Source organism: Schistocerca nitens, chromosome 10 (assembly GCF_023898315.1).
Source record: "Schistocerca nitens isolate TAMUIC-IGC-003100 chromosome 10, iqSchNite1.1, whole genome shotgun sequence".
NCBI lineage: Eukaryota > Metazoa > Arthropoda > Insecta > Orthoptera > Acrididae > Schistocerca > Schistocerca nitens.
Window position 1 is genome coordinate 36,168,515 of NC_064623.1, and position 12,648 is coordinate 36,181,162.

Sequence of the window (12,648 nt, forward strand, 5' to 3'; positions counted from 1 at the left end):
TCACCAATTAGGCTAACCAGCTACTGTGTTTAATTTGTTTAAACATCAGGTACATTTTCATAGTTTACTGGTTACATATTCTGATATACTCTATCCATTAAAAAAACTGAAGTTATATATTAATGTGACACCCATACATAACCATTTGAGACAAATGTATCTAAATATTGATGTCTGTGACTTCACATATATTCCTGTAATGTGGTAAATCCTTATATCATTTGTACGAAATAGGATAGTAACGGACGTCAGCAATGAAACCTGCAGCTGGTTCAACTTTCAATGTACGAGGGTTGGAACTTAAATAGTGGCAGCTATTTATTCACAACCAATACAAAAGAGTTACATGTTTGCTTCTGTTACTGTCCTTCAAAGTAGTCACCAGCATTGTGTTTAACCCGTTGCCAGCGATGTGGAAGGCGTAGTACACTGTCAGCAGAGCCTGTTCCGTTGATGGTGCGAATGAAGCAGTCTACAGCCTGTCGAATCTCTGGAACAGTTCTGAAGCGAATGCCATGAAGTAGTTCCTTCATCTTCAGAATCAAACCAAAGACTTAAGTCAGGGGAGTATGGTGGATGGTACAGTACTTCCCAGTCCCATTGACTAAACAGAGCAGCCACAGCTTGTGCTGTATGCGCCAGCGCATTGTTGTGCAAAATGATGGGTGGGTTGCGCAGAAAGTGTCGCCACTTCTTTCAAAAAGCTGGTCAAAGGCGATGTTCCAAAAATGAACAGTAATACTGTGCACTGATGGTCTACTGTGGAGGAACGTAATGCATTAGGATAACACCATCACAGTCGTACATGAGAATCACCATAACTTTCACCACACTGGGGCTCTAACGCACTTTCAACTTTCACGGCGACTCATAATGATGCCATTTGTTGGACTGGCGTTTCAGTTTTGGCTTGTACGATGTGAACCATGTCTCATCCAGTGTTATGATATGGCATAAGAAAGCCTCTCCATTGCGCTCGTAGCACTCCAAGTGCGTCTGAGCAGCGTCGTAACGCATCTATTTATGCATTCCCGTCAAGTCATGCAGAACCCATCGTGACGCAATTTTTCGCATGCCCAGGCATTCCTTCACGACGTAAAGCACAGTCATATGCGCTAATTCGGTTTCGTTGGCAAGATCACGAATCATATGGCATCGATCACTGTCCAGTAATGCGGCAACAGCATGCACGTCTTCTTCAGAGATGCTAAGATGACCTGCCCAATGCATGTCTGCCACAGTTTGCCGGCCTTCGTTGAAGGCTTTTACGCAATGTGCCACTGTTCTGTGCAGCAATACCAATTCCCTGCACGCCTCTTGAAGACCATGATGACACTGTCATGCTGTACAACCTCTGGCACATTCAACCTTGATCCAACTCCACTGTTCCTGTTTCGAAAACATAGTGACATCGTTATGTCAGACCGCTCGCTCACAAGTGACAATGTTTCCTTCGATTGTGCACATGCCAGTGACATGGGATGGGCGAATCCATTTGCTCAGAGGTAAGATAGGTATGTCGACAACGTGTGCTATCAGTAACAATAGTGGATTCCACTGCATAGTGTCTCCACAGCAGCGTTGCCACTATTTAAGTTCCAACCTACACAGTTACATTTGCTGTGTCCGATATCTGGTACTTGCCAATACTGTGTTATTTAAGTCAGCTTCTTCATCATTGTCATGGCTGCATGTTGTTGAATCAATAACTTTATAAAGGTGAGCTCTAGTGCCATTCACTCACGCTGATTCAATTAAACCACAATTTCCTCAGCAGTTCCTATTGAAAACGCATATAAAACCTTCCTAGTTCCTTTGAGTAATTGTTGCCTCACTGCTCCATTCTTCCTGTGTTTGTCGGTATATTTTCCATATAAAATCACTACAGGGAAGTCTAATTCCTTGGAATGTGCTATAGCTAAACATTCTGTAGCATACATGCCAGCTATTTTATTTTCAATGATGGCTGTATGTCCTCTGATCTACAAGATGACATCTGTACATCTTGTATATAATCTGGGATGGTCGTTTCTATCCTATGGAAAGCGCTTTTAGAGCCACTTAAACTTTCTGAAATTCTTTCCTTATTCCATAGGCAACTGCTCTGCGAATTATTAATTTTCAGCACCATAAATGGATGCTTCATTAGATATAGCATACCACCCCATAGTCTTTTTTAATGTGCAGTAGAAATCATATCCTTTTCCTTCAAGTGCCTTGGAGCCCTCTGTGTAAATATGGATGTAATTTGGCAACCTGTTTTCTATGACAGACAATGTTGTTGTTTGTTCACTACAAATCACTTATGCGTACCATGGAACAATATTGCTCAAGTGGGATCCATACCAAATACAACTAGCAGCGGACATTAAATATACAAGGTGATTATTATTAACATTTAAAAACCTCCAAAGCAACATAGACAACACTAAGACAACTAATTTAATACAAGGCACATGGGGCCTAAAATGTCAGGAAATGCCCCAAAAGTGGATGACAAATGTTGAACATGAGACATCGCAAGATGTAACCAAGCAAAAGCTCTTACTATTCTGTGTTTCTTTGCTCTTGTCCATTATTTTATGTTTACATAGTCTTTTTAGTAAAGAAAATGCAGGTCATTGACTGGTAACAACACAATTTGGAAGCTTGTACTCATTTACTTGTGATGCAACACAGTATGTTTTTGTTGTACTGCACTTTGCAATAAACCAGTGGAGACTGTAAGACTGATTAATAAAACAATAAATCTTACCTTGATGTAAACACATAATTGCCTAATGCAAAGAAAATGAAATACTGCCTGCCAGATGAAAGACTTGAACCCTCAGCCCCACGTGCTAAAGTCACACATGTAGGCAAGGAGCCACCCCAAAGTGAGTACTTGACTTGGGTCAGGATGATCAGGTGCGACTGATTGACAGGCTCAACTGCTGCTTATGGTGAGGTACATCATGTAGTGACATAACACGTTCAACATTTGTCATCCACTTTTGGTATATTTCCTGACATGTGTCTCAAATTACTTGTCTCAGCATAATTTACATAACTTCGAGGGTTTTTAAACATTATCCCCATGTATATCAGGAGGGGCAGCACAAATTCTCACGGGTTTTCTAGACTCATAGGAGGACACCTTGGAAATGCTGAAAAATCTGAACTGACACATGCCTCAAAATAGGCTGCAGTTATTCTACAGAAACCATTCACATAATTTCAAGAAGCAGTATTGGGAGAATAATATAGAAATACATTGAAGATCCCTAGTATCACTCCCACAGGGACAGGGAAGACCAGATTAGACTACTTACAGCATGAGCAAAGCCATTTCTGCAGTCATTCTTCAAGAACTCCCAACACAGTTGGACTGAGAAGAAATTCTAGCATATAGTATACTGCTAAGTGCTCTCTGTCATGAACTTAACAGTGGTTTCAAGAGTATGTACGAGGGCGAGTCAAATAGAAACCTTAAATTTGTAATAACAAATCGAAATTTCACGTCATTATCCTGTAAGTTGGTAAGTGTACTACAAACAGCATGCAGAATGGCCTGTAGGTGGCAGCATAGTCCGGATGCACACATACCGTCGCAGTATCAGTATAAAAATGGCCGCCCCACCTGCGACTTGCACCAGGGAAGAACAGCGTTCTGTTATTCGGTTTTTGCGTAGCAGAGGTGTGAAACATATGAAATTCATTAACGAATGAAGGTCCAGTACAGTGATGCATGTTTGTCACAGCAGCAAGTCTATCAATGGAGTAGGAAGTTTGCAAATGGTGTGACTTCAGTTGAAGATGCTCCTCGTCCAGGTCAGGCACGAGTTGTGACTCCACAGAACATTGCAGTAGTTGAAGCCAACCACATTGTGCATGATGTGCTCCAGTTTCACAAAGTGTCTGCAAGATGGGTGACACAGTAGCTGACTCCTGAAATGAGAGAACGATGTGTTGATGCTTGTGAAGAACTTCTTTGGCGCTTTGAACGAGAAGGTGGTGGCTTCCTTGCAAGAATCGTTACTGGGGACAAACCTGGGTTCACTTCCACCAACCGGAAACGAAGAGAGTGAGCAAGGATTGGCACCATTCCTCATCACCAAAACCAAAGAAGTTTCGAACAGAACCATCAGCAGGGAAGGTTATGCTGACTCTTTTGGGACGAAAACTTTGCAGGGGGTCCATTACTTGTTCTCAGGTGGCAGGTGCAGATGGGAGGGTGTTATGATGTGCTTGGTGCACAATTCAGTGATCCTCCTCATGGTCATACAGTGTAAGCTTTTACAGCCGGTACTGACATCCGTCGAAACTTCCGGGCTATTAGGCCGTGGTCAGTGTATAAAACTTTCTCCTAATGTTTCCTCTTCGGCTGCAGGAGACTCAGATGTAAAATGGCAAACTGGTGTTTTACCTCTGAAGATAAATATTAGGTAATATTAGGAGAAAGTCTTAGACATTGACTACGGCCTAATAGCCCTCAAGTTTTAAGCGATTTCTCCCTGTAGTGGTCAGATGTGATTGACCAGAACCTTGATGATGAGTATGCTAGCCTACATGTTCCCTTGCGTTCCAGCATAAGGCCACTCAATATTGCGTGATTTGACCAGCTGGCCAAATGGAAACCCACAGTGATACCCCTTTTGGAATCTGTTGAGTACTGATAATGCTGCCTCAGATGAATACACGGCATCTGAACTGCTTCTCATCAGTAACTCAACGTCTGTTACTGTTCACACCCATTATATACGCTAACGGGTCTGGTAACAACACTAAACATGATAATCAATTTATGACAATATAATGTAATTGGATAGATAAGACATCTACTCACAAAGCAGCAGCAGGAGAACACATATACAAAAAATGTTTTACTTACACAAGCTTTTGGAGCCAGCGACTCCTATGATTAATCAATGATTTATACAAAATGATACAAGAACTGTTAGATGCATGATGTCACCACATAGCCCTGTTTGTCTGAGTAGCTTAAGTAGGAGAGAGAGGTAGCTTGGGAAAGATTGAAAAGGAAGGCAGGTCACTCGGACCTCAGGATGAGAAAGGCCCAACTGTAGAGTGGACTAATGTCACTTCTCTCATCCCCAGCACAAGAAATTATTAGTCCTGAAAGCTAGAATAGCGTATGTACTAATGTGTGTGCCTATTGGCAGTACAGAAATTTTGTCTCACAATGTATTAGAATACAAATAATTCAGAAGTAAAGGTAACAACCCTCCGAACAGTAGAAACATTGAGTCATCAACAGGCATATATGCAAGACTGAAAACTTTACTAGATTTCATGTGAATCATTTTTTGAGACTGCAGAGTGAACTTTACAGAAGGTTTGCAGGAGAGCTTCTGTAAAGTTTGGAAGGTAGGAGACGATGCACTGGCAGAAGTAAAACTGTGAGGACGGTGTATGAGTCGTGCTTGGGTAGCTCAGTTGGTAGAGCACTTGCCCGCGAAAGGCAAAGGTCCCGAGTTCGAGTCTCGGTCCGGCACACAGTTTTAATCTGCCAGAAAGTTTCAAGATTGTTTGTATTTATGAGAAGTTCTCAGCTGTTGAAATATGACATTTTTCAAATGCTTATGACCTGTGGGGCACTAACTTCAAAAAATAAAAATTTGCAGATGATTTGTGGGTGTACACAAAGCAATATTTAGAATGGTGTACACAAAGCAATATTTAGAACACAGAGCTACCAACATCAACAGCAACAACAGCTCCAACCAGCTCAGCATCAAGTCAAACAGCAGAGATGACAGATATGGCCAAGTTATTCCATACTAATTCACCTCCATGTTACAATTCATGTATCGTGGTGGCTGACGAATGCCGGTGTGCCAGCTTGTCGGCAACCCCCCAAGCTGATGTTTTCAGTGGGTGACAGATCTGGAGGATATGCCAGCCAGGGCAACAGTCAAGCTCTCTCTGTGTGGAAGTGCAGGTAACCCAAAAGTCTGTTAACATTCGAAAATACACTAATTAATGGAATAATGTGGTAGAGAGGTAAAACTTGACACACATGCCTGGAATGACATGAGGTTTTATTGAAACCAAAAACAAGTACAAAAACTGGCCAACACATGGAACTGGCAAGCAGCACATCAGTGACACTGTATGAGAATCACGTATGAAACGAGCTGCAGTGAGAGAGGCAGTCTGATGCACCAGCAATGGTGTCATGTAGACTTTACCAAAAAAGGTATTGTTAGTGAAGCTTTACAATCAGAATGGAGAACCTGCTACTACAGCTTTAGGATCCTATCACTATAAGAAGGGTATGTGAATAGGTAAAGGTCATGTGAGCCAATGATCTTGCCATAGTTGTAACACCTGTTCCCATAGACTGCTGAAGTTAAGTGCTATTGGGCTTGGCTAGCACTCGGATGGGTTACTGTCCAGGTCTGCCGAGTGCTGTTCGCTAGCAGAGTACGCTCAGCCCTTGTGTGGCCAATTGAAGAGCTGCTCGATTGAGAAGTAGTGACACCATTCACAAAAACTGACAAGCACTAACCACATACCCCACCGTGCCCGCATCTGGTGACGCCTGAGAGCTGAAGATGACACGGTGGCCGGACAGTACTGTTGGGCTTTCAAGACCGGTTCAAAATAAAGTCCTGTGACAAATGTCGCCATGGGTTGTTTAGACAATTGGCTCTGTAGTGGGTGACTACGCACAAGTGCTACTGCTGCTCAGAGAGTTCAGGAAGAAATGAAGACTTCAGCAGGTTCATCTCCGCACGATAAAGTCAGCACTTCTGGAGTCGCATTTCACACTGGCATTTCATGCATTTCTGTTTGGAGAGCACTAAAGAATACCCTCCAATGTTATCCATAAAAAATTCAGCATCATCATGAATTTTGTGACATGCAGAGCATTTGTGGTGTGGGCACTTCAAAAAATTGGGGAAGCTGACAATTGCTTGTCTAACATGCTGTGGACCAACGAAGCCCATTTCACACACTGAGGGTCTGTCAACACCCACAAATGCAGGAATAGCTACTGCAAGTGCTAGAACTGTCATGGTACTCCCACTGCATAACAAGAAAGTCACAACGGGTGTGATTTACCACAACAATCATGATCTGACCATTTTTCTTTGAGGAAAAGCGTGGCACTGGTTTCCCAACAGTGAGCATAATGGCTGTGAGGTATGCCGATATGTTACAGAATCGCATTATCCCTAGCCTAGCTAATAAAAACCTGCTGGAAGGTACAACTTTTATGCAGGATGGCGCTCCACCCAATATTGCTACAGGTGTGAAAAATCTCTTGTGCTCATCATTTGGTGAGGATCATGTACCGAGCTCCCATTTCTGTCATACTTGACATCCCTGGTCCCCAGACCTAAATCCGCATGATTACTGGTTGTGGGGTTACCTGAAGTCTTAAGTATACTATGTGTTGTGACTCGCCGATCATTCAAAGCGCCGCCGCGCAATTACGCGCATCCTCTACGTGCGGCGCTGTCTGCCAGCCATGCAGCAGCTGCGCCACCTAAGCGGCCAGCCGAGCAGCGGCCGCTAGACTGGGACTCAGTGCTCATTCGAATGCTAACGTGTACACATGTCTTGCTTGTCAACTTACTCTGTGACTTATATGTGTTGTGTCGTTCTGAAATATATGTGTTTAACTTGACGTTATAACAATTGGCGACAAGGTAATGGATTTTTCCTTTTCACCGTTGACCCACAGGGTTCCATGGCTACTGTCGAGCAACTATTGCAAAATCTCCTTGAACAGCAAACGCTTCTAACAGTGGCGATTCGCAATTTCGTCGCGGCGTCAAATGCGGGGCATTTCTCGCCGTTGGCTATACCTCCTTTTTCTCCTTACGACGAGACGGCGGAAGACTGGTCTGATTATGAAAAACGTCTTCGACAGCACTTCTTGGAATTTTTCATGTCATGGACGAACAACCATGTAAGTGTCTGTTCCTTTCCTGGATTTCACCTCAAATGTATCGGTTGTTGTCGCAATTGGCTCCTTTGAAGGATCCTGCATCTTTGTCCTTTGCTGAAATGTGCTCACTTCTGTCTGTCTATTTTCAAAAGCAAACGCATGTGGTAGCCTCTCGTGTTGCCTTTTATCGTTGTCAAAAACAGCCACATCAATCCTATCGCGCTTGGGCTGCTGAACTTCACGGTCTCAGTCAAAAGTGTCAATTTGTTACTGACGTTCACAAAGAATCCTATGCCGATTCCATGGTATGTGAAGCTATTACCCGGTCGGCGCCCGACAAAGAAGTTCGGCAACGTGCCCTTCAGTTGGCGAATCCGACTCTAGATGAAGTTTTCTCCATTGCACAGTCTTTTGAAATTTCTCGCGCCGCTTGGGCGCAAATAAAGGCGTGGGGTGATGTCGGGGAAATACAGCCTCTGTGCGCTGTTGACGACGCGTGCGGCGCATCCCCGCCGGTCGACGTGGCCGCAGTGCGCTCCCTCGCGCAGCCTCGGCCTAGCCGTAAACAACCCGCTAAGAAACTGCAGGAAAACCCCCGGCAACTTCCTTCATGTCCGCGGTGTTTTACAAAACATTCACGCGAGGATTGTCCCCAACGTTGGGCTGTGTGTCACAATTGCAAAAAGAAAGGTAATGTGTCTTCCGTTTGCAAATCCGACCGCATACATGATGTTCATGAACATGACGCTGATTCAGATTCTGTGTTGTCTGTCAATTGCACTTCTTCCCTTTCAGGGAAGTTATTCCTCACTGTCCAAATCCTTGGTCGAGATGTTCACATTCAAGTGGATACCGGTTCTGCTGCCACTATAATTAATTCTCAGACGTATCTTCAGTTGGGTTGTCCACTCCTGTCACCTGTCACTTGGCAATTACGGACATACAATAAACAGAAGATTTCTCTCTTGGGACAGTTTAATGCTGAGGTATCTTACAAATCCGTTGTTCGCACTGTTCCCATGTTTGTGGTCGACCAGAGCAACGCAGAAAATCTTTTTGGTTTCGATGCCTTTCGCGTTTTTGGGTTCTCCATAGATGACTCTGTCAATTGTCTCTGATGCTATTCCTTATGCTCAACTGGATTCCTTGTCGACGACATTTTCGTCCCTTTTTTCTCCTGGGTTAGGCCCTGCAAACGACTTTGAAGCTCATACCACGCTCAAACCCACTGCTCGGCCTAAGTTTTTTCAGGCTCGGCCCATTCCTGTGGCCCTTCGTGATAGGGTAAAACGGGAGTTGGATCGTCTCACTACCTCAGAGGTCTTGCTTCCTGTCACTTCCAGTGAGTGGTCCTCGCCTGTCGTTGTCGTTGCTAAGCCAAATGGTGATATTCGTCTCTGTGGCGATTTCAAAGCCACTGTAAATGCTCAATGCCTCATCGACAGTTACCCTATGCCCCGTCCTGAAGAACTGATCACTAAACTTGCTGGAGGCCAGTATTTTTTCTAAAATTGACCTGTCAGAAGCTTATCATCAACTTCCTCTCGACGCTGCTTCCCGGCAGTTTCTGGTCCTTAACACGCCTTTCGGCCTCTATCAATACCAACGCTTGCCATTCGGGATTGCTAGCGCCCCTGCTCTCTTTCAGCTATTCTTGGAACAATTATTGCTCCCTGTCCTGGGTGTATCAATTACATGGACGACATTGTTGTCACTGGCTCCACCACTGAAGAACATCTGCAAAATCTCCGCACATTTTTTCATGTCTTACAGACTGCCGGTCTTAAGTGTAATCTTCAGAAATCACAATTTTTTCAGGAATCTATCACGTACTTGAGGTTTCAACTCTCTCGGGATGGTATTCGTCCGTTTCAGCAAACCGGCGCTGCGATCGATGCCCTTCCTCGCCCTACGTCTGTTAAGGAACTGCAGGCCTTCTTTGGGTAAGTAGCATACTATCACAAGTTATTACCGTCTGCGGCTTCGGTGGCTCAGCCGTTGCATCGCCTGTTACATAAAAATGTGCCTTTTCACTGGTCCACGTCATGCGATGCGGCTTTCCAGAAATTGAAGACTATGCTGAAACAGGCCCCGTGCCTGGCTACTTATCGACCTGGCCAACATCTTGTTCTTGCCACAGACGCCTCTCAATATGGGGTTGGTGCAGTCCTTGCGCACCGTTTTTCGGACGGTTCGGAACAACCCATTGCTTATGCCTCCAAAACGCTCACGGATGCCCAACAAAAGTATTCTCAAATTGAGAAAAAAGCTTTGGCCATTATTTATGCTCTTCATAAGTTTGGTGTTTTTCTCTATGGCTCAAAATTTCATCTTGTTACGGATCACAAACCACTTGTTTCCTTGTTTCATCCATCAACGTCACTTCCCGATAAGGCTGCACACCGCCTCCAGCGTTGGGCTCTTTACTTGTCTCGTTTCAATTATGAGATTCATTTCCGGCCAATGGCTCAACATGCAAATGCTGATGCTCTGTCTCGCCTTCCCATGGGTCCTGATCAGGCATTCGATAGGGACAAACTTTTTTGTTTCCACCTGGATGTTGCCGAGCAGCGAGTTGTGGACGGGTTCCCCATCACTGGGGACAGGCTGGCGGCTGCTACTGGTTCTGACCCTACCCTCTCCTGGGTTTTACGCTGTATTCAGATGGGTTGGCCAGATCGTCCGTCTGCTAAGACTTCTGATCCGTTGCGGAACTACTACGCTTTGCGCTACCGCCTCACGGCTAGGGATGGTGTTATCCTCCTCTCCACTGACAATGCTTCGCCGCGTGTTGTGGTACCTGCGTCTTTGCGTGCTTCGGTCTTGCGCCTCCTTCACCAAGGGCACTGGGGTGTGTCTCGCACAAAATCTCTGGCGCGCCGTCATGTGTACTGGCCTGGCATCGACTCTGAAATAACACACATGGTCGCTGCCTGTGGTTCTAGTGCGTCACAGGCCGCTGTCCCGAAGTCATCTTTGTCACTGTGGCCTTCGCCTGAGAAGCCCTGGGAGCGCATTCATGCTGACTTTGCGGGACCCTTTTTAGGTACTTATTGGCTCCTCGTAATTGACGCCTACTCTAACTTTCCTTTCATTGTCCGTTGCACGTTGCCTACCACCGCGGCAACCACCAGTGCTCTCGCCCGCATTTTTTCTTTGGAAGGCCTCCCCTCTACTCTTGTTACTGATAATGGTCCGCAATTTGCCTCTTCCGAATTTGCGGATTTTTGTGCTCGTCACGGCGTTATGCATGTCACAGCCCTGCCGTTCCATCCACAATTGAACGGTGAGGCTGAACGACTGGTTCGCACATTTAAGGCTCAGATGCGGAAACTTCTGACTTCTTCTGCTGCTGATGATGCACTTCTCCAGTTTCTGGCATCTTACCGTTTCACCCCCACGGGCGACCACAGCCTGGCTGAGCTCTTATATGGCCGACAGCCCCGCACGCTACTTCATCTTCTGCGGCCTTCCACCTCACGGCCGTGGGTGCCTTCACTTGGCCGGTTCACCGACAATGACCTCGTTTGGGTACGGGGATATGGTAGACGGCCAAAATGGAGCCCGGGCCGCATCTTAAGACACCATGGCAGACGCCTGTATGAAATCCAGATGGACACGGGCATTGCAGTGCGTCATTCAGACCAGCTTCGTCCTCGTGTGCCAGCAACGCCTGTTCCGAATGCCGCTACACCACCTTCGGCTCTACCTGACGCTCGGGATCTTGGCATCTCTCAATACTCACAACACAGCCCTCTCACCATCATCGCGATGCCAGCACAAGAACGGACGCCACCAGGAGACGTGCCCATGCAGGAACCGGATGACCATCCTCTGTCAGAGCAAATCTACTCGCCTCCTCCTCCAATGGATGCCGACACATCGCCGATGTCTCCTGTCATATCAACTGGACTTACCGCAATGGCCAGATTGGTGCATGGGGCCCCAGCAGATTCGACCCCTACGTCTCCTGTCATCTCGACCCGTTATCATCGGGGACACTTCCGTCCGTACGGGAAGCCTCCTCCTCGAGACTTTATGGTGAGTCAAACAACGCCTATGGACGTTAGCCATCTCTAGGACACCTCCATCAAGACCAGTGCCACAACTTCAAAGGGGGGAAAAGTGTTGTGACTCGCCAATCATTCAAAGGGCCGCCGCGCAATTACACGCGTCCTCTAGGTGCGGCGCTGTCTGCCAGCCACGCAGCAGCTGCGCCACCTAAGCGGCCAGCCGAGCAGCGGCCGCTAGACTGGGACTCAGTGCTCATTCGAATGCTAACGTGTACACATGTCTTGCTTGTCAACTTACTCTGTGACTTATATGTGTTGTGTCGTTCTGAAATATATGTGTTAAACTTGACATTATAACACTAAGGTCACCTGACATCATTATGGATGCTAAAAGACAACATTCGATGGCAATTTCACACCATACTTACTGATATACTATTCAGTACTGTTCATAATATTGTCCCTCAATTATAGGTGTTGCTGATGAATGATGGCGGACATGTGGAGGATTTATCATCAGGAACATCTTTGCTAAAAATCAACTGTTATGCTACTTATTGCTTTTGTATCATATGAAGCTCCATCTGTAGGTCATTTTGTGCATCTATTTTTGTTTCAATAAAACCTTGTGTCATTTCAAAATGTGCATCAACTTTTAGTTCTCACCTATATTATTCCATGAAGTATCGAATTTTCAAATGTTAACAGATCATCCTATAGGTCAGGGCTGCACGG

General features: G+C 45.5%; 1 protein-coding gene across 1 annotated transcript in view; it reads right to left on the bottom strand.

Moving 5' to 3' along the window:
- The window catches only part of LOC126209833 (ATP synthase subunit b, mitochondrial-like), a 51,128-nt gene that overhangs the window by 23,195 nt on the left and 15,285 nt on the right, over window positions 1–12,648 (bottom strand). The window lies entirely within an intron of this gene.